Below are 20,159 nucleotides of genomic sequence, written 5' to 3'. Positions count from 1 at the left end.
AGTTCAAGAACTATTTATCAGTTAGATCAGAGAGGTGATTGGAAGGAAGAAGGTAGAACTCCAGCCTTGGAATCTGTTGTGCATAACAGCGATTCCCTAAAAGTCACACATTAAGTGGTCTGTTATAAATGAAAAAGCAGAGAACCATATGATTTCACTGATACGTGGTATGTGAACAAAAAACAACAAAAGAACAAGACAAACAAATGAGAAACAAAAACTCATAGACACACACAATAGTTTAGTGGTTACCTGATGGTAAGGGGGGAGAGGGGTGGTAGATGAGGGTAAAGGGGATCAAATATATGGCGATGGAAGGAGAACGACTCTGGGTGATGAACACACAATGGGATTTATAGATGATGTATTAAAGAATTTCATACCTGAAATCTATGTAACTTTACTAACAATTGTCACCCCAATAAACTTTAATTAAAAAAAAAAAAAGAAAGATTTCAACAAAAAATAAATAAATAAATAAATAGGATTTAAATGTAATATATTATGTCTACTTAATGGCACCAGGGCATGGATGTTCTTCTGTAGTTTCTTCTATAGGCTGGAAACTTAACTTTCTCCCGCTCTTTATGGAGCTACATGTTGTTTTTATCTGTATTAGCAAATAGCTTCTGTTTGTGAGTCTCTCCTTCCAGTCTCATACTTAGAGCTGTCTGTTGGGCCCTGAGGTTGGCTGAGTAATGGCCCCCAAAGATAGCCGTGTCCTAATACCCAGAACCCTGGAATGGTTCCCTCACATGGCCTGATTCAGTGACATGTTCTTCGGCTTTACTGACTTCTCAGGCAGAAGGGCAAAGTCAATGAGGACCAAGATACTGCCGGAAATGACACAGGCCACCATTCAGTTAAAGTATAAATGCAATGGTAGAGACCAAAAGTGAGCTCTTACCATTGATAACCATAGTATAGTTGAACTTGGTGTGATAGACGGGAAGGAAATTTTCTATCAGAAAGAAACTGCAAGGCCCCTTTGCTCCAAGTTCTCTCAGTGGTCATTGTCTCTAGATGGTATGGCAAACATTTGTTTCCTAAACACGAACTCTTTTCATTTCTCTGTAAATTGCCTTGCTTTCCTTTAAAGACCCAGACCCTTACCTCCATCTTGCTCCAGAGTGACATATATGCCCCATTTTGTGTTACTGTCTTTGGAATTGTCATGCTTATGTGAGATCCCCAGGCGTAAGTATTACATTTGAGTTTCTCCTGTTAATCTGCTTTATGTCACTTTAATTATTCAACCAGCCATAAGAACCAAGAGAGAAAGGGGGCATCCCTGCCTCCCTACACACACGTCTTCAAGTTGAGTATCTCATCACAGTTCTGACCAAGCTAGAATCGCTTAAGGGTAAGTTTCTCTCTTGGCTTTTTCTCACATGTTCTCCTGACACTGACTACTAGTTACTTTACAATTGTGTCCTCCTTTACCGTGTACCTCTACCAGTTCATCCAAAATATTTTTTTCCATATAACTCTTTTTATAAATGTAAATACATTTCCCTGGAGCGATCATATTATTTTACCCAGATTCCCTCTCAGATTAACACTTCCATAAGAAGAGAAGTTCAGGTCATGTGGATGCACCTGTAAGAATGTTTAGCACAGCATTATTCACAGAGGTTAGAAAATTGACAATGATGCGGGCCTATTAATAAATTTGTTTAATAAAGGTGGCTCATTCAGACAATGGAAGATTAGACAGTCATTACAAATGAAATGCATTAGAACTAAACCAGCTGACACCGGGGGGTGGGGATACTCCATAATGTATTAAGTGAGAAAATGAGAGATAGCAACAGGTACGTATGGTACACTCTCACAGTTACAAAACAACGACAAAAAATAACCTTATACACAAGTCTTTACATTTGTTTATGTGTGTGCATATGTACTGGAAAAGATGAGAAAGGTCATAACAAAGTTTTTGTTTGTTTGTTTGTTTGTTTAATTGGTTAGATGTTTGGCAGGAAGCAGGGCTTCTGTAAATAGAGAGGCAGGTGGTAGAGGGATGGATGAGAAGAAGGAACATCCAACTTTAGGTTTTTCTTGTAGTTCCCACAGCACCCAACACACAGAAAAATGGATAAGGTATGCATGGCATCGTATTTAGGTTAACTGTAGAGTGGAAAATTTTATCCAGAATATTATAAATGTATGCATATTAAATGTGAATACCGGAAAGTACTGGGTGGTGACAAGGATAAATGTAGATTATTTGATTTTAAAATATAAATTGTAGAAAAGGTATTCTTATATCATGGTTATTTCAAATGAGCATCTTTCTTCTCTCTAACTCAATTGTTTTCTAAAGAAAAATAATATCATAACACTCAGCCAAATGATTTAGTTGTAGAAAAGAAATCCCTCAGGGGCTAATTATTTTTGCTGTGTTCAATAGTGGAAAATTTTACCACAAGACTGGGACAGTCCTGACTACCTCACCAACATTAGGTACCTCACCAACATGTAGATACAGAATTTATGAGAGCATAAGACTCAAAACCAGTCCTCCACCATGAGATGAAGACAGGAAGAAGGAAGGAGAGACAGAAAAAGCGATATCAGTGCAGTCCGCCATGATAAAGCTAAGTGCTAAGGGCTTAAGAAGTGCCAGCCTGGGTCTTCAAGAGAAAAATGAATGTATTGTCATTTGATCCTCCTCCCAAATAAAAGTGTGAGTTAATACTGTTATCTTACCTGTTTTGTAGATAAAGAAACAGGACTGTTTAGTTTAAGTAACTTGCCATGCTTCACAGTAAGGACTAGACTAGGTGGGGGACAGAGTCCCAGAAAGCAGTTTCCAGGCTCTCGGCCTCACATAGAAAGGTGCTGGCTCAGGTAGTAAATGGCCATCAACTGTGATTACATGGCCATCAGCTGTAACCAGTGAGCCATTGGCCACTAATATAACTGCTGTGGCTACACTAGCAGAAAATGGGGGCTAGCAGGAAGATGGTGGCTGGGCCTGCAAGTGGCGGCGCAGTGAGGGTTGCGAACAGTGTGGCTCCTGCTTCCTGTGTCTCCAACCCAGCCGCCAGCGAGAATATAATAGTACAACTCACCTACCTATGGCTCCGTGGGTGTTCCTTTTTGGCCTCACCATGTCCTGCGTTCTTGTGCAGGGAGCGGGAGCAGAGACCCCGCATGACGCCCTGCACGACAAATGGCGCAGCGAGCAGGGTACGGTGCTGGCCAAAGCTCCCCAAAGGGCGGTGGAGCAGTTTGTGCGTATGAACACTCAGTCTCACGAAGACCAGGAGGAGCAGCTGCCGGAGAGCTGGACCTGCGTGGAGGGGTGGGAAGACGTGGTCGGTTCCCCAACCAGCATAGGCCGGAGAAAGAGAAGGTCGTTGTGACACTGTGGGCTGGGAATTGCTTGCTGAGGCCCTCACCTCCAGATTGGGGAGGACTTGGAGCTGTCGCCCTGTGGAGAGGGCACACATTGTGAGACTAACACACAGACCTGGCGAATGACTGTGGACTATGGGGAATGGGTTCCATCCTTAATTTAATGGACCACTTGACTGTTTGGGAACGTACCACCATGGAGTGGAACTGGAGAATGTTTGCTTTTGTGTCTTGACCGGCCATCATTGAGAATATGTAAGCACCTTGACTGTGAGCCACTGTTGTTCCAGCACGGTACCCTGAGAGTCCCAGAGAGAGTGGCAGTGCCCTGAGAGCCCTCGCTGTGTCCAGGAAGTTGGGCTATGCCCAGAGAGTGTGGCAGTGCCCTGAGAGCCCTGGCTGAGCCTAGGAAGTCTGGCTGTGCCCAGAGAGAGTGGCAGTGTCCTGAGAGCCCTGGCTGAGTCCAGGAAGTCTGGTTGAGCCCAGAGAGAATGGTAGTGCCCTGAGAGGCCCTGGCTGTGCCCGGGGGGACTGGTGGTACCCTAAGAAGCCCAGGAAGCCTGGCTGTGCCCAGAAGGACTGGTGGTGCCCTGAGAAACCCTGGCTGTGTCCGGGGAGACTGGTGGTACCCTAAGAAGCCCAGGAAGTCTGGCTGTGCCCAGAAGCACTGGTGGTGCCCTGAGAAACCCTGGCTGTGCCCAGAAAGCCTGGCTATGTCCAGGATATTGCATTCACCTCCAGGCTCCTCGCATAGGGCCCCTCGCGGAAGATGCTTGTTGCATAGATTGTGAGGCGAGAGCCTGTAGGGGTGGAGTGTGGGGACAGAGACCCAGAAAGCAGTTTCCAGGCTCTCGGCCTCACATAGAAAGGTGCTGGCTCAGGTAGTAAATGGCCATCGATTGTGATTGGATGGCCATCAACTGTGATTACATGGCCATCAGCTGTAACCAGTGAGCCATTAGCTACTAATAGCTAATGGTATGGCTACACTAATACTAATGCTGAGGCTACACTAGCAGAAAATGGGGGCTAGCAAGAAGATGGTGGCTGGGCCTACAAGCGGCGACACAGTGAGGGTTGCGAACAGTGTGGCTCCTGCTTCCTGTGTCTCCAACCCAGCCGCCAGCGAGAATATAATAGTATGACTCTCTTACCTATGGCTCCGTGGGTGTTCCTTTTTGGCTTAGCCATATCCTGCGTTCTTGTGCAGGGAGCAGGAGCAGAGACTCCACATGACACCCTGCACGACACTAGGGTTTGCAGGCTGTAGACTCTAAAACCTGTTAACTTGACCGCTGAATCGTGTGGATACTGCTTGCATCCCCTTCAACTGCTCTAAACTGCTCTTATAAGTTTTTAAACTAGTTTATTTGCTTGTGGGGCCAAACCCCAAAAAGCAGTTTCCAGGCTCTCAGCCTCACATAGACAGGTGCTGGCTCAGGTAGTAAATGGCCATCAACTGTGATTGCATGGCCATCAGCTGTGGCTAGTTGGCCGTCAGCTGTAACCAGTGAGCCATTGGCCACTAATATAACTGCTGTGGCTACACTAGCAGAGGAGAAGGATGGGGGCTAGCAAGAAGATGGCGGCTGGGCTGGCAAGTGTGGATGGCGGTTTGCGGACAGTGTGGATCCAGCCTCCAGTGAGAGTATAGTTCCGCCAGAGAGAATATAGTGGTATGACTCCCCTACCTATGGCTCCGTGGGTGTTCCTTTTTGGCCTCACCATGTCCTGCATTCTTGTATGGGGAGCGGGAGCAGAGACCCCGCAGGCCGCCCTGCACGACATGCTTTTTTAAGTTTATGCCTTTGAATTCTTCTATAGCTCCCATAGCATGTGCACACACACACACACACACACACACACACACATACACACACACACACTCCGCACCCTCCTCCCTCACTCCAGCAATAACTAGTCTCAACATTTTAGGACATATTCTTTCTTTCCCTCTCTTATTGGTTTTAATCGTAAGTAGTTAGAATTGATTGGCTTTCCTTATAACTACCTCTCATTGGGCAGGAAGCCAGGCTCCCAATGCCTGAAGGAACTTGAGATAGATGGAGATGTGTACTTAGGGAAAGTCCAGATAATTAGGGGAATACAGTTCCTAGGAGAGACCTGTAGGGAAGGGACCTGGGTGTCGCGTGACTGCCTGAGAGCACGTGGTGTTGGTGGGCAGTTGGACAGTAATATATGGGAGATAAAAGAATTGTGGATAAAAAAGGAGGCGTGATATTCTCACCTGCTTTCCCAAGGTTAACGCTCACTATTACGTAGACTGGATCTTCACCCATCGTTCATCTGCTGAATTGACAGCCCCAAACATGGAAAACACAACTAATAAAACTGGATCGTATCTTTGTCCAGGAGACCTTTTGGTAAATTTTTGAGGTTTAGAATTTCTACATAAAGAAGGGAAATCAAGCTTTCTTTTCCCAAACCAGTCCCTCCAATCTTAGGGAAATTTATGAAAGCTGATATCTGTTTTTCTAGTGTCAGAAAGCCAAATGACAGAAACGTTGCAAGCAGGGCTCTTAATTCCTCGTTCAAAAGCAATAATTAATTTCAAAAAAATAAGTATGACCCTTGTGTCAAATATAACCCTGTGTCAAAGTTCTCAGCAGCATCATACATCTCTTTTATCTCTCAGGAACATAGGAACATCACACTTCTTTGACAGATTCTGTTACTTGTAAAAAAAAAAAAAAAAAAAAAAAATACTTCGGGGCAGCAGTTGAGTCATTTGTTAGTCATCATTTTGACTATTTTCCCTTTTAGTCCCACCTACGTTCACCTGTAAGATATCATTGGTTCTGCATCCAAAACATCTCTATTCGTCTGGTAACTTCTTCCTTCCAGAAACTTTGGGAAGCTGCAGTAGCCTCCGTTTTCTCTACCTCTCATCTTTCCCTGTTCTGAGTCTTCCTTCCAGAGCTGGCTGCCAGATTAATTTCCTGAAGACCAACACTTATTACACCACTTCCTTGTTCAGCAATATTTAATGTCTCCCCATCACCTATAGAATGGTGTCCACATATATTAGTCGTTCTTGCATGCTCTAAACGCAACAATTGATTTAAATGGTGTTCTCATTATTTGCCATTATATTGTAGACACTAGTCATACAAAACTACAAGCTATTTTTTATTGAAAGTGAAATTTTTCTGTCTGGGAGCTTTTTCTCCTGCTGTTCTTTTTGTCTGGGATATCTTTTTTTATTATTTTTTATTAAGCTGTAACACAAACTCTTCCTTCTCTCTAACTCAAATGTCATATTTAACATGGACTTGAATTTACATTTCTAAACTGGAAACTCCAGACTCCTTCTTTGGATTCCCTAGTGCTTTAATCCTGACTCATAGGTCGTTGATCTAGTTTTTGTTATAATTGGTATCTCTTTCTGTATACTTTCTTCATAAATGTATTACAGTTCTTTATGTTGATATATTATATCCTGAGAGTTTGAAGAAAGTACAATTTATATATCTGTTTTTATTTATGTATTCCTTAGAATTCCCAGCAACATTTATTGTGCATATAATCAGTCAATATTCAGTGAGAAACTGAATTAACCTCCTTGTAACTACACTACTCTGAGCATACCAAATGCTTTAATGAGATGCAAAGAAAACCAATTTGCACTGGCTTTTATACAAAAGGCAAAACATGGAAGTTCACTGTTCCACAATCTCTTTATTAGGTTCTCTGATCATTGGTCCTGGAAGAAAGTCACATCAAACAAGGACCTAAGATTTTTGACCTCAGCCCTTTGCTTGGATGAAGCACAGGACCACATTCCATGGTGAATGAAATCTCTCCTGTCAGGGCGGCCACCCCATGGCTCTCATAACCATGAGGTCTGATGTCCCTGAGTTGAATCTACTATTTTATTAAAATGGCTTCACCAAATTTGTCTCTTATGCACGTCTTACCTACACTGACCCACATTGCCACCTTGATTTCGAACTTGCAGGCTATTTCTGTTTTGTTTTGTTTCTTGTTTTGTTTTGTTTTCAGAGAGGACATTTTCCCTCATATGGAACTAGAAAAATTGATGAGAATTTGTTTGGAGCTTGTGTTACATCTTTGCACAATCAATTCTCCAAACCTACAGTGCCGGTGGGGAGAGAAATATGCATAAAGAGAGATGGGAACTCAAACAATTCGTATGAGGAATAGCAAGGTGCAGATTGTAGAGCAGCGCTGGATCCTGGCAGGCCCTCTCTTCCTAGCTGGCTTAGGTTCTTTTTAATCAACGAGGGATCTTATTGGCCCTGATATTATGTTTTCTTTCCTCTGCCCCTGTGTCACGAGAGACTGAGCTAAATTCTGCAATTTTTGGAAACTTCTCGGAGTTCTGTTGCTCTTCCTCAAGGTTCAATTTCATCCCAGTCCAGGGATTAGTGCAGATTTATATCTCATGGACATTGGACAATAGAAAAAGATCATCTGAAGCTTTCTATCCTGCTTCCATCTTCCCCCGCCCCTTTCTCTCTCCCTCCCTTCTTTCTATCAATTAAAATCTGCATTCCCTTCATGTGTACCTAGTACTTTGCTGGTCACATGGGACATGAAAATGAAAGAGACACCCTTTGATTTCAAAAAAATGACAGCCTGGAAGAGAAAAATAACCTACCAGCTAATTATCTGGTAAAAATAAGTTCCAATTAGGCTGTTGGCATCTCAGATGAAGGTGTCGTCTAAGAAACAGTCCCTGGGGTCTTGAGCCTATTTACCAAGTGAGAACAGTGGGAGAGAATGTAAGAGCCTACAGTTGCTTTCCAGCTGAGGTGATGTTAAGGTCATTTGGGCCATATATGACATTTGAGTGTGTGTAATCATTTGGAATACATGAGTAGAGAGAAAATGAAGTCTATGTATAAAATGCAATCATTTGGAATATATGCATATTATATATCTATATATAGATATGGAATCACATACTTCTATATGTACAGGAGGTTTCATATGTGTGTATAGTATCTGTGTGTGTGTGTGTGTGTGTGTGTGTGTGTGCAATCTAACTAGAAGATCTTGGCTAAGTAATACTATCAGATAAGAGCTGGATTTGCAATTGGTGCTCTCATGGTAAACTGCATTTTACAACATCATGTCTTTGCAAAGCCTAGTATTATAACAAAAGAGCTATGGTGGTAAGTGTTTTCTCATATAAAAAGGTGAATTGCCATTGATAATAGCAATTCCCTTACTCGACTTCAAATTACAGAGGATCCTGGGAGGAAATGTGCCATTAAAAATCTGTGTCGGAATCCTATTTTCAATTTCTGAAAATAATCAGATGCTGATACTGTTACTGAGTTAGAAGAAATTTTATGCTACAATGAATTGCACTTCTGAACAGTTTCTGCTTCTTTGTTAGTTTCTCTCTCTCTCTCTCTCTCTCTCTCTCTCTCTCTCTATATATATATATATATATATATTTTTTTTTTAAAGAGTGTTTACATATGTGATAACTTTCAAAAGTTATCTCTACAAAATTGAATACATTTTTCTCTTCCTATTCTAATTCAACTTTCTCTTTAGTTCTTGGTGAAAAACACTCCCAGAATCACATCAGAGGGACTTGGGACTATCCTGCCTGAATCTTTTGTCACCCACATACTGTTCATGTTGATTATACCAGGTGAATTGGTCTTTTTTCATTATCACCCACAGGCTGCTCACAAGCTGGGATGGATATGAGTAAAATGACCCCAGTCAGAGGACTGCTGTTTAACCCAGTGCATATCGCTGCATTATCCATATTCAGTTTGATTTTTCCCTCATTCTTATTTGTATTTAATTCATCAATCTATGACCTTTTACAATGACTGGTTTTTATTGTTATTCATATTAATATACTTTTTTATATTTTATTTAAGCTCTTAATTACTCATAAAATACCAATTACACTGGATTTCCTAATTCAGTTTGTTTGGATTCCAAATCCTTTTGTAGCTCTTAAAATCACAAGCAAGGAGACTATATACTTGACATATGTAAAAACGATGTTAGGATGTGCCAAAATGAATACATCATCACACTGGAATTTCGCTGCTATGACCAAGATTTTTACTCACTTTATATAGCATTATTTCCTTTTATGGTTTCGTATTCATACTTCCATTTTTTTTCCATTAAATCACCCAAGTAGGTTTTATTTTTTTTTTTATTAGCCAGAAAAAAACAAATTTAATTCTTCCACTAATTGAACTTAAGGTTTTGCTATAAATTTGGCATATTGTTTTCTAAATAGGAGTCTGCTTGGTTAACTCAATTTATGCTTTGCGTATTGCAGGACATGTGCTCCCATGACTCCTGGTACAGAGAAGGAAGTGTCTATCAAAAAGGTAAATGATTTAATTTGTTTTCATATTTTTTAGTGGAATTTTAGTGAAATTTTGTTTCATGAAACCAACATGTATTTATTTACCTCTCACTCTAAAAAGTTGCCAAAATTTTTGAATGCAAAACACTTACTACATTTTCATTAAGTTTAAATTACCAATAGAAGTTGCACTATTACTCCACATTTATTTTTCAAAATTAATACATTTTATAATATATTTTGTATTTAAACAAAAATTTCTGTTGGCATAACAAAATGATTTTTTTCTAGTAATTCTTACACCTAAAAATGCTATCAAAACCAAAATAGTGATCTTTTGAACATAAACCCGTTTTATATATAATAATAAATACATGAGTGGCTTTAAAGCCAGTTAAATTTGAGATGTGCTTCTCCTATATTAATTTCTCTGATTAGTCTTCCTTGATATATTTTCACTGTAATCATTTTGCAATAATACTGAAACTTTGCAAACATTTTGAAAAAAAATCAGGATTTGATTGACCCAGCTAAATTCTCAAAAATCTTTAACCAATAATCTGGCACTCACAATTTATTTAAAACCCCAAATAGAATTAAATGGCACTAACATCACATCACTATGCTCCCTGTGGTGTTTTAACATGTATTCATTTTGTATGTATGTTCGTAGCTACATACATACATAAGCAAGGTACGTGCCTCTAGTTATTTGACTGCCTTAACTAATGCATATGATAAGTAACAGAACATTTTTAAAAAATTCTGGTTAATAGTATGTGTCATAACCATGATTTCATTTACATTCTTTGAGATATACCAGATAATCAAATAACTTAATTTCTTATTAAGGACCAATCCAAGCTTTCTATTTAGGACTGTGTATTATAAAATCTAAAATTTTAAGGGCTGTCTTTACATCTTTGAGCCTCACAGAGGCACAAAGACTTAGCTATAAGTCCCCTGCTCTCACCAGGTCTGCTCCCCACTCAATAGGAAAGTCTCCCCACTTGGTTAGTTTCCCCAGCAACCGGACCAGCTACACCTCACCTGGTCCTCAACCAAATGCATTTCACTTCCCTGCCTGCCACAAAGTTATTTAGAACAACCAATTTTATCCTCCAGAGGGAACCAAAGTCACCTCATCTTCTTGTTACTACAAAGCCTAAGTACCCAGCATCTGTTGTTATTCTGCTCCTGAGTGCAACCCCATGTGGAAGGCAGGTACAAGCCCCCTCACCTGGGTTGAGCGTGTGTGACTAATACTCCATTGCAATCCCATCCATCTGGTGGGAAATGTTGTATGTTTGCCTATCTCGTATTATGTGGGGTTTGGGATTGCTCGTTCACGGATGTGGGAAATAGAAGATGATCAGAACAGACTGATAACGAAGCTTCTACATAATTTTGGAAACTTAAGCCCGAATAGAGAGCCACCTTACCTTTACAAGGAAGTGCGGCAAATGCGTACCGGTGATCCTAAGATTTTTCTCTCTCTGGCATGACTATGAGACGGCACTAACCCTAGTACCGTGGGTCAAGGTCTTCAATTTCTGTATTCCGTAATCCAAACACAACATAATTCATCTGAAAAAAATGTGAGGTAGGATGATATTATCTGTTGTGACCATAAAATCATCTCATTGAAGCACTCATTGACTATTTAAATTGAAGCCAATCCGATAGTCTGAGAAATTTCTCAGGGCAACCCAGGTGCACCCTCGAGCCCTGTGTGAGCGAATGTGGTCACTTGATTTATGGGACTGCTGGCTATGCCAGCTAAACTTTGGCGGAAGTACAAAACAATGATGAATTCATTTTAGAATAATTGATCAGCAGCCATGTTCTGGTCCTATAGCAATTAATAGTACAGGTTTCGGGGGAGATACATAAAAAAAAAAAAAAAAAAAAATTGGCCAACCCAATGAATCTTCTCCACAAAGGTACAAACAAATTACACAGTGTTATTATTGAATAACCATTAAAGCAGAATGTGATATACACCATAGGAAATATGATAAGGAGATTGTGAAGACAGAAATTTCACCCTGTAGCCAGACAGCTACAACCCATTACATACATGTTCTCAAGATAAATTATGTTACCCTCACGTAGGAGGAAATGGACAGCACCACTCAGCTCACAGAGCCCATCCTAGGTTCACCTGGCCATCGGGGTGGCCTCCTCTGTTACGTAATGGCCTTTATCCAAAGGAAAAATAAAATGTTCCCTACCTCCCTGGCAAGCAGGTTGTTAAGACTTAGAGCCAGGTGCCTAGGTTGAAACCCACAGAGACCTGAGAATGGGGCTGTGTCTTCCTTGATGTTTACATTTCAAAGAGATGGCTCCAAGGCCCCTCAGAAAAAACACTCCTGGGTTATAAAACAGACAAGAGGCTTTTTGAAAAAGGTTCCACGTATCTGCAAAGGACAGAGAAAGAATTTACCATTACACATTTTCTAAAGAAAATTCTCTAAGCAAATAAACGGAGCGTTGGAAAATGTCCTTCCCTTTTGGCACCAGAGACAATTCTGTTTTTTTAAGCTGTACTTACCCTTTTGGTAAATACAATGGTATGGTTTCTTTTTACCATGTCTTGAATATAAGAGAAGGGAATACGTCATCTTTTTTATAGTAGGTGGCAGAGGGAAGCACACAATTAAAGTGAGATCCAATCAGATAAGACAGGTGACAAATCCCCCTTGACCATCTGGGAATTGTTATCTGCTTTCCCAAGATATTATTTCTACCAACTCTGAACTTGGTAAGAGCCTTAAGGTGTAGTTTCGGTCTAACTGTAGATATCAGTAGATGATACTGATCCAATGCAACTTACTGTATAACTGAAATTTGGCTGTTAATTTAGTAAGGTTAGTCTAGATAATGCTGCAGTGCAAAACTAAGTTGAAATCCCAGTAGCTGAAAACCACTTAATTTTTCTAGTTCATGTTACATGTCTATCGCAGGTTGGCTCAGGGGATCAGTTGCACATAGGCACTCGGGTACCCCAGATCACAGGGACCACACCACACTGTAAGAGCACCGTCTGGAATATGTAGCCTCCTTGTATGGCGGTCAGAAGAGATAGCTAAAGGGTCACACATCTGCTCTTAAACAATCTAGCTTAGAAGTGAATGCATCACTTCTGACCACAGTCCCTTGGCTGCCACTTGCCACTTGGCCCCAGCTGACCCCTGGCTGGGCAGTGTGATGGCACAGCCTGGATGTTAGTCTTTGTCTAGCCCCCTCTCAGTTGCCTGACTCTCAAGAAAAGAGCCACCCAGCCTTGTACAGCGTCCAGCCTCCTTCCCCCTGGCAGTCAGTATACAATGACTGCTGGTCGGGGGCAGGGGGTGAAAATCCCAGCCTCTTATACCAATTCCAGCATCTCTGAAGAGCCATCACAGCTCCAGAGCCTCTCTCATAGGATGACTGAGGCCATTGTGCATCTGCTCTCTCTGCTCACTCAGCCCTTCACCACAGTAACTAATCCTGAGAACATTTCCAAACACATTTTGTGCAAACAAATCTTTGAGGCAGAGTCTGCTCTCCAGGGAGCTTGACCTATGGGCCACCATCTATATTACCATCATCACAGTGCTTGTTAAAAATGCAAATGATTGGTCTTTATCCTAGGCCGACTGAATTAATATCCGGGGGTGGAGGCTGGAAAGCTGCATTATTAAATATCACCCCAGAAAATTATTTTGCTCATTAAAGTGACACTAATAATGACAGTTGTAATTACTTTGATTATATACAAAGTTGAATAGTTGAAGGGGAGTGGAGAGGTGTTCAGAGAATTAATAAACCTTATGCAGGCACTTCTGTCAAAATCATTTATGTTAAAATAGAAAAAATGTCTACAAGGAAACTCCATAAGGAATAAACAAACCACTTGCAGAAACAAGGATTTTAAATCTACAGACGTGAAATGTTGGACTGTTACCAATTTCCTGAGTAAAATTAGCATATTTTAAGATAATTTTAGGTCTCACATCCCTGATGCCTGACAGGGCCCACCTTAGCCACTCATTTTCTTCACTGAGCTTCTAGAATGATGAAGCCGAATGGCCAAACTGCCACTGCTGAGCTGAGACACCAAATCAGCTTTGGAAGCCATTACTTTACCCTGAGACTGACATTATTGTAGTGGGTATGCAACTGAAGTCTTTCTTTCACATTAGAGAGAAATTCATTGTTTCATCCTTCTTCTTCTTGTTGAGACCTAAATGGAAACTCTGCATGTTCTTGAATCAAGAATTAACCTTCTAAGCACCACCTTGTCAAGACACATTGTAACAGGACTGGAAAGGAAAAATGTGTGTCCCATATACATTTATCAAAGTATCCTCCCATAATTTAAACACAGTAGCAAAGGATCATGTAAGACCTGCAATCAACAGGCACAACTATATATAAGGACCCACGTTTTCCAGTCTGTACACACACCATCGCTGCTGCTCATAGCCCTGCCTGACTGTGCTCAGGGACCACGGGCTGATTTCATATTTTCCCCTCGAACATAACGTAAGATGAAATGATTCTTGCCATTGCACCAGAATGCCAGTTGTAAAATAAACAAATGACCTCTTTAATTTAAAATCTTTTTATATTTTACTTCTTATTGATTTTTTCATTAATTTTTGACTTTAAAAACATTAAATTAGTGTTTTCTTGATCGCTGTGTTTCCTGGCATGCTATAAAATTCCATGTCTGAGATGAGCGTCTCGCTCTCCTCAACCTAATTCCTCCACAAAGGAGCACCGCTTTTCTATGCTGGCGTCATTGAGTTACACATATACACAGCCTCTCATTTCTGATGTGCGTCTTATTTAAAAAGCACAGTGATGTAGGAGACAGAACACTGAATTAGGCGTGAGAAAACTTGGGTAATGGTTCCCTCTCTGGAACTTTTTAGCTGAGTGAACTTAGAAAAGCATTAGACTCATTTCCCTTTTATTTATTTATTTTTTTTTATTTTGTGAAATGAGAATAATTAAAATTTGTTTATTAACTTCACAGTATTCTTGGAGAATTAGATGAGTTAAGGTGTGTGAAAACACTCTGGAGAGAAAATATATATCACATAAATAATGACACTGAAACCGGGCCTGTTAGTTTCATACTGCAATGTTTGAAACACGTTGGATATATGTGTAAATGGAAAACAAGCACTCCAGCTAGATGGCCCAGGGGCTGCTCACTGAAATGTCTTTCTTCTCATCTTCATTATTCCTCGAACTGCTTACGTTCTCGAATTTTCATATCTTTGGACCAGTAAAAGCTAGGATTTGGGTGGCAGAGTGGTACAAGCGCTGGGTCGATGGCAGTCAGTTCCAGGGGCGAATTCCTGAGACCGTACCTCCCTAACCACGGATTTACCACCTGGAAGCGTGTTAGGAACGAAAATTCTCAGACACTGTGGGTTTGGGCAAGTGCTGTGTGTCTGAAGAAGCCCCCCAGGTGATTCGGAGGCAGCCTCCTGTTTGAGCACTAGAAAGGATGGAGGGGAGGGGTCAGTTTGCCAATCTGTTTCTCCAGAGCTAGAACTCCAATTTTGTTAAGAAGTCCTGTACAATTACTCTTTGCCTTTACCATTCTGTGATTAATTTCTAGGCCACATCTTACTTCTTCTAGTTTTTCAGCTTTATTGAGATATAATTAACAAACATAATTGTGAGATAATTAAAGTATACAGTGTAATGATTTGATATATGTATACATTATACACTATGAAAGGACCCACCCCTCCATTTGTTTTTTTATTTTCCTGTCATTTAATGGACTTTTTTTTCCCCCTGTTAAAATCGGTGTTACACAAAAATCACCTAGAGCACTTGAATGAAAGTAATTATTCCTGCTTTCTACCTAGAAATAGGAATTTTTAACAGGAACACCTAAACTGATTACAGCGAAGCCATTTCTGCACCGCCATTTGAGACATGGAGTTAATAGAGTAACGTTTTTAACAGTACACATATACAGCTACAACTTCATGAGCGCTTATTTATCAAGGCTTAATCAAAGTCTAGTTTTGCTTAATGTGTTTATTTCATAAGTATTTAAATACTCAATGACAAGAATAGCATATTAAATATTGAAGAGTAAACACAAGCTATTATGTTTCCTCCCCACCCCACCCCCACCCCAATCCACTAAAATAAAGTAAGTGCACAGCAGAGACATAATCCTTCAAAGCAAGGGAAAGGAAAAAGTGGACTGTTGGATTTTGGAGTATCAATTCTCTCTCTCTCTCCCTAAGTGTAGTTCAGAACCATGAGAGAATTTCAGGATGGCGATCAGCTTTCTTATTAGGAAAGAAAATAAAAAGCTATGTTGGAGGAAAGGTCTTAAGAGTGAACTAAAAGAGCTTGTTCCGTCTCCTTTGAGTAGAAAGGGACACCCAGACTACAGGCTTGCACAGAGGGCAGACCCAGCTCCACAACACTTGCCAGGTCCCCTAGACAACAGACAGAAGTGGGCCATCTCTGCAGTTGGGCAGAAGGGGCAGAGCCAAGCCCTCCCATCAGACAAATCCCATCCTCTTCTCACTTGCGGGCGAAGTGAGATTGCCCGCAAAAGAGAGAAGTGTAACTCTGATGGGTAGTGGCACTACGCTCGTGGTGGTACCTCAACTTAAAGACCTAAAACTGGGGGAGCAGCCCCTGAGGAAACAAATACCCCAGCAATCATGTCTTGATCTAACATCTATTGATCTAACATCTTCCAGAAGATGACTTTGTCTCTCAAGATAAGAAATTGGTGGTGGATCAAAACAGTCCTGCGTCTATCTTTCATGAGGCAGATCCATTAAAACCAATCTTTCTAAGATAATGGGAGGATGATTAGATTTTGCTCACAAAAGTCTCTAAAGCACATTAAATACACAAAATGCACATTAACTCCAAGGCTGCTCCGTCTTCATGCTGAAATTTCACTCACTATTCTCTTTCCTAATCATAGCCAGCCATATGGCCAATATCATCAAAATATTAAAGGCATTTCTACAATAAAAAGCCAACAACTTAAAAATGTACCGTATTTGAACATAAACTCCCTCTGTTCTTAATTCTACAAGACTGGCTAAAGTCCAAAGATTAAATTCCCACGTACTAACTAACCACTTTTTCTCAAAGGATCATGGTCCTGAATTGCACTGCCAAAGATAAATAAATTTGGATTTCCACCTGATACATATAATCAAAACCAATGGAATATCAGTGTGGGTTTGTAGCATATCCCTCCCTATTCTGCATTCAGTGATATCACATTGATAAATTTGTCCCAAGTGGGAATATTCACAGCATGGAAATCATCAAATGCTGCAAATCAGTTTTGTTTGTTTCTTTGTGTTTCCTCGACAACAGTGAGTTTACTGGCACACAATTAATTTGTAAAACTATTTTATTATCTACACGTAAATTTCCTTGCTGGAAAGGACTCCCCCTTTTGGTGGAGGGGAAGGACAGCATAATAGTCTATACACGGTAAAGACCTGTACAAATGCAAGGTTTTTAAAAAGCTTTTTTACAGCTCTTTCCTGTTGTTACTAGCTGCAAGTAAGGAAAAGACATGAAATCGTTCTCTTCCAGTGAGGTAGCAGAGTATTCCAGTTTTTAAAGCAGCAGTTGTGGGCCAGGAAAAAACAGCCAACAGGTATCCCCCCCCAAGCAGCAACTGATTGACAATGGGAACCATGAGTGGCCAAGGTGAAGGTCTCATTCCCAGTGGTACTACATGTTTACAACCTCCTAGATTTCAGCCCAGCTCCTCGCCTGGAATTGGGCCTTTCTTCTATAACTTCATCTTTTTCATTTCCCACTTGCTGAAGTGCTTGCTGCAGACCATGAAAGACTCCACAGTCACTGGGATTTCTTCGCCTGCCGTAGGAAATGTGTTCTGAACCCCACAGGCTCAAACGCGGTCATCGGCGGCCTCCTCTAGAGCTTTAACCAAGTCTAATCATGCTTCTTATGAGAAAAGATGTTCGCCTCAAATCTGACTTGATGAGGAGATTTCAAAATTGGGGACTTCCAGAGCCCTGTGAGAAAAACACCTAGTGCACTCGTTGGAGGGTACTTATATATGTCCCACAGATTCTTAGTTCTGAGGAATGTTGAAAGGAAGAGGGGATGCTGAGTTAAACGACATTCATGATTGTAGAGGGTTTTATATATTATTTTAAAAGCCACAACAAATAAAAGTTTGGAGTATAAATAAATTAAATTTGAATCCTTCATGAACTGTACCACCCTTCTTCTTACTTTATAAATCAGAGTTTTATTCTGTCAGGATCTGGCAGACATCATTTCCACCTTGCTCATCAGCTACTGCCACTGTAGAAGGTTATGTTGCATCTCATATATTGGGAAAATGTGTTTAAAACACCGTGTAGACAGAAGACATCTCCTATGGATCAGGGCCTTATTTTCAGATAATGGTTGGCACACCCTGGTGTATATGGATGGTCGCACACATGTGTGTGTGTAGCGGTGGGAGGCAGGGTAGGCATCCTGGATCTAGTGCTTTCATGTTACATGTGTGATTGGAAGTGGACTATGTCTCCGTGGGCCATGTGTGGCTGCAGGAACTATACCCTCATACAGGGCAGTTTCTATACCGTGCTGACTTTTCTTTTTGATCTTTGGATGTTCTGGAATCTGTGGTGCTCTAGAGAATCATTATGGGTTATAGTCATAGAAGGCATATGAAACATTGTCTTGTCTAGAGGTTATCATACTTTATCTTGCAAGAAAGCTTCTGTTGCTGTGTTTATTTTTCAAATGAACCCTGAAGCAGCAGTCCAGTTTGTAAAACTGGTAAACAGAGCTGTCCTCCTTGAGGCAAGACTAGGACCCTGCGCGTTTCCCTGCCTATCACCCAGCTTCCACACCAGTCTTGGGCATCTTCTGGTTCCTTACCCATCCCTCACCCCCCCCCCCCCCCCGCAATGGAGTCTCAAGAGGTGTAACTTGCAATCCACAAATCTAGAGAAATCTCATTTTAGGAATGGAGAAACTGAAACTTAATGAAAAGCAAAGACATAAGCAAGGCATTTTAAAATATCTTTTCTTCACTGTTTGCCTTTTCTCTGCTGTGAATTCTTATATATTCGGAGTTAGGGAGCAGAGAGGAGGGAGTTATTTGGCTCAGATCACTGTCTAAGACAGCCTTAACATTCCCCTCAGCTGGACTAAACTTGAGACAAGCTTTTTTCCAACTCTAGACCTCTGACCTCCATGTCTTAGAGCACTGACTTTAGAAAACTTATCATGGTAAATCCTTTCTCTGCCCCTTTGAGATGGAAATCTGTTTAAAAGCCTCCTGTCAGTTTTCAACCCAGGAATGTCTTTCTCAAGGACCTGGGAGCCATCCTTTGAAGAGCTGAACTTCAGAGTGCTTCTTGCTCCAAGTTGTCAAATGACCCTTTGTCATGAAGAAATAAAAAAGTTCACTTTGCTTTTGGGAAAAGCCAATTAGCAAACACACTGCCCTACAGGTACTTTCCTCACCCCAGCTCTTAAAAACCCTCCAGCCCTTGGGTTTTAGTAGAATTGAATTTAGACTTAGGATTGACCTCTCTCCCCTATTGCAATAGCCTTGAATAAAGTCTTCTCTACGTGTTTAACTTTGGTGCAAACTTAAAGCTTAATTCTGCTACTTCACTTGAAATTTGTACAGCTGTATCAAATGAAGCCTATGAAATGGGATCCTGATAGTCCCTAATTTCAGAGCTGTTCTGATAATGAAATGAAATGTCTTTAGCCCGGTGTCTGGCTCATAGTAGTAAGTACTAGCAATTATAATAATAATAAGTGCTATTGTTACAACACTTAATTATCAGTAAGGACATTGAATTGGCATTTTTTTCTGTCTTAAAATGGCCAGTCTACTATAATAATACTGTTATCATAATTCTTTCTCTTTTCATTGCAGTGCTAACAGCTGGGGTTCATTGTGTAATTAAGTAAACTCCTAACTATTTAGGAACATTTAGCTATCTTGAGAAGTAATCTTTTCACCTTTCATGTTAGACTTTGCCCACACATGGCTCTTCCATGGACAATTAGCACTTCCTCTGTTTTCACCGCCACTACCAGCTTATTAACACCTCCCCAAAGGAGACCAAGGAAAGGGAAATCGATGAAACTCGATTGCCAGCATTGCTTCTGAAGCATTACAGTAAAGCGATTTTGAAAAATGTGATGGTTGAGACTTCCGTCTCTTGACACGTTTCTGGCTTTTTGCCCTCATGACTCCTGACTAGTTTAGTGGCCTATTAGCTCTAGATCACAAATAAATTTTCATCTTGTTTTATTTGGGGAGGGGGGTTCTATTGACTCCCATTCACTCAAAATTTACTTTGGTTCTGAAACCAGGTGCTTTAGGAACTGCAGAGTTCATCTCTAAAGTAAACCAATCACTGGAGGTTGATGAATATATGCCTTTTAAATGACT

This window comes from Rhinolophus sinicus, linkage group LG09, assembly GCF_036562045.2.
Source record: "Rhinolophus sinicus isolate RSC01 linkage group LG09, ASM3656204v1, whole genome shotgun sequence".
Taxonomy (NCBI): domain Eukaryota; kingdom Metazoa; phylum Chordata; class Mammalia; order Chiroptera; family Rhinolophidae; genus Rhinolophus; species Rhinolophus sinicus.
This window is presented reverse-complemented; position numbering follows the sequence as displayed.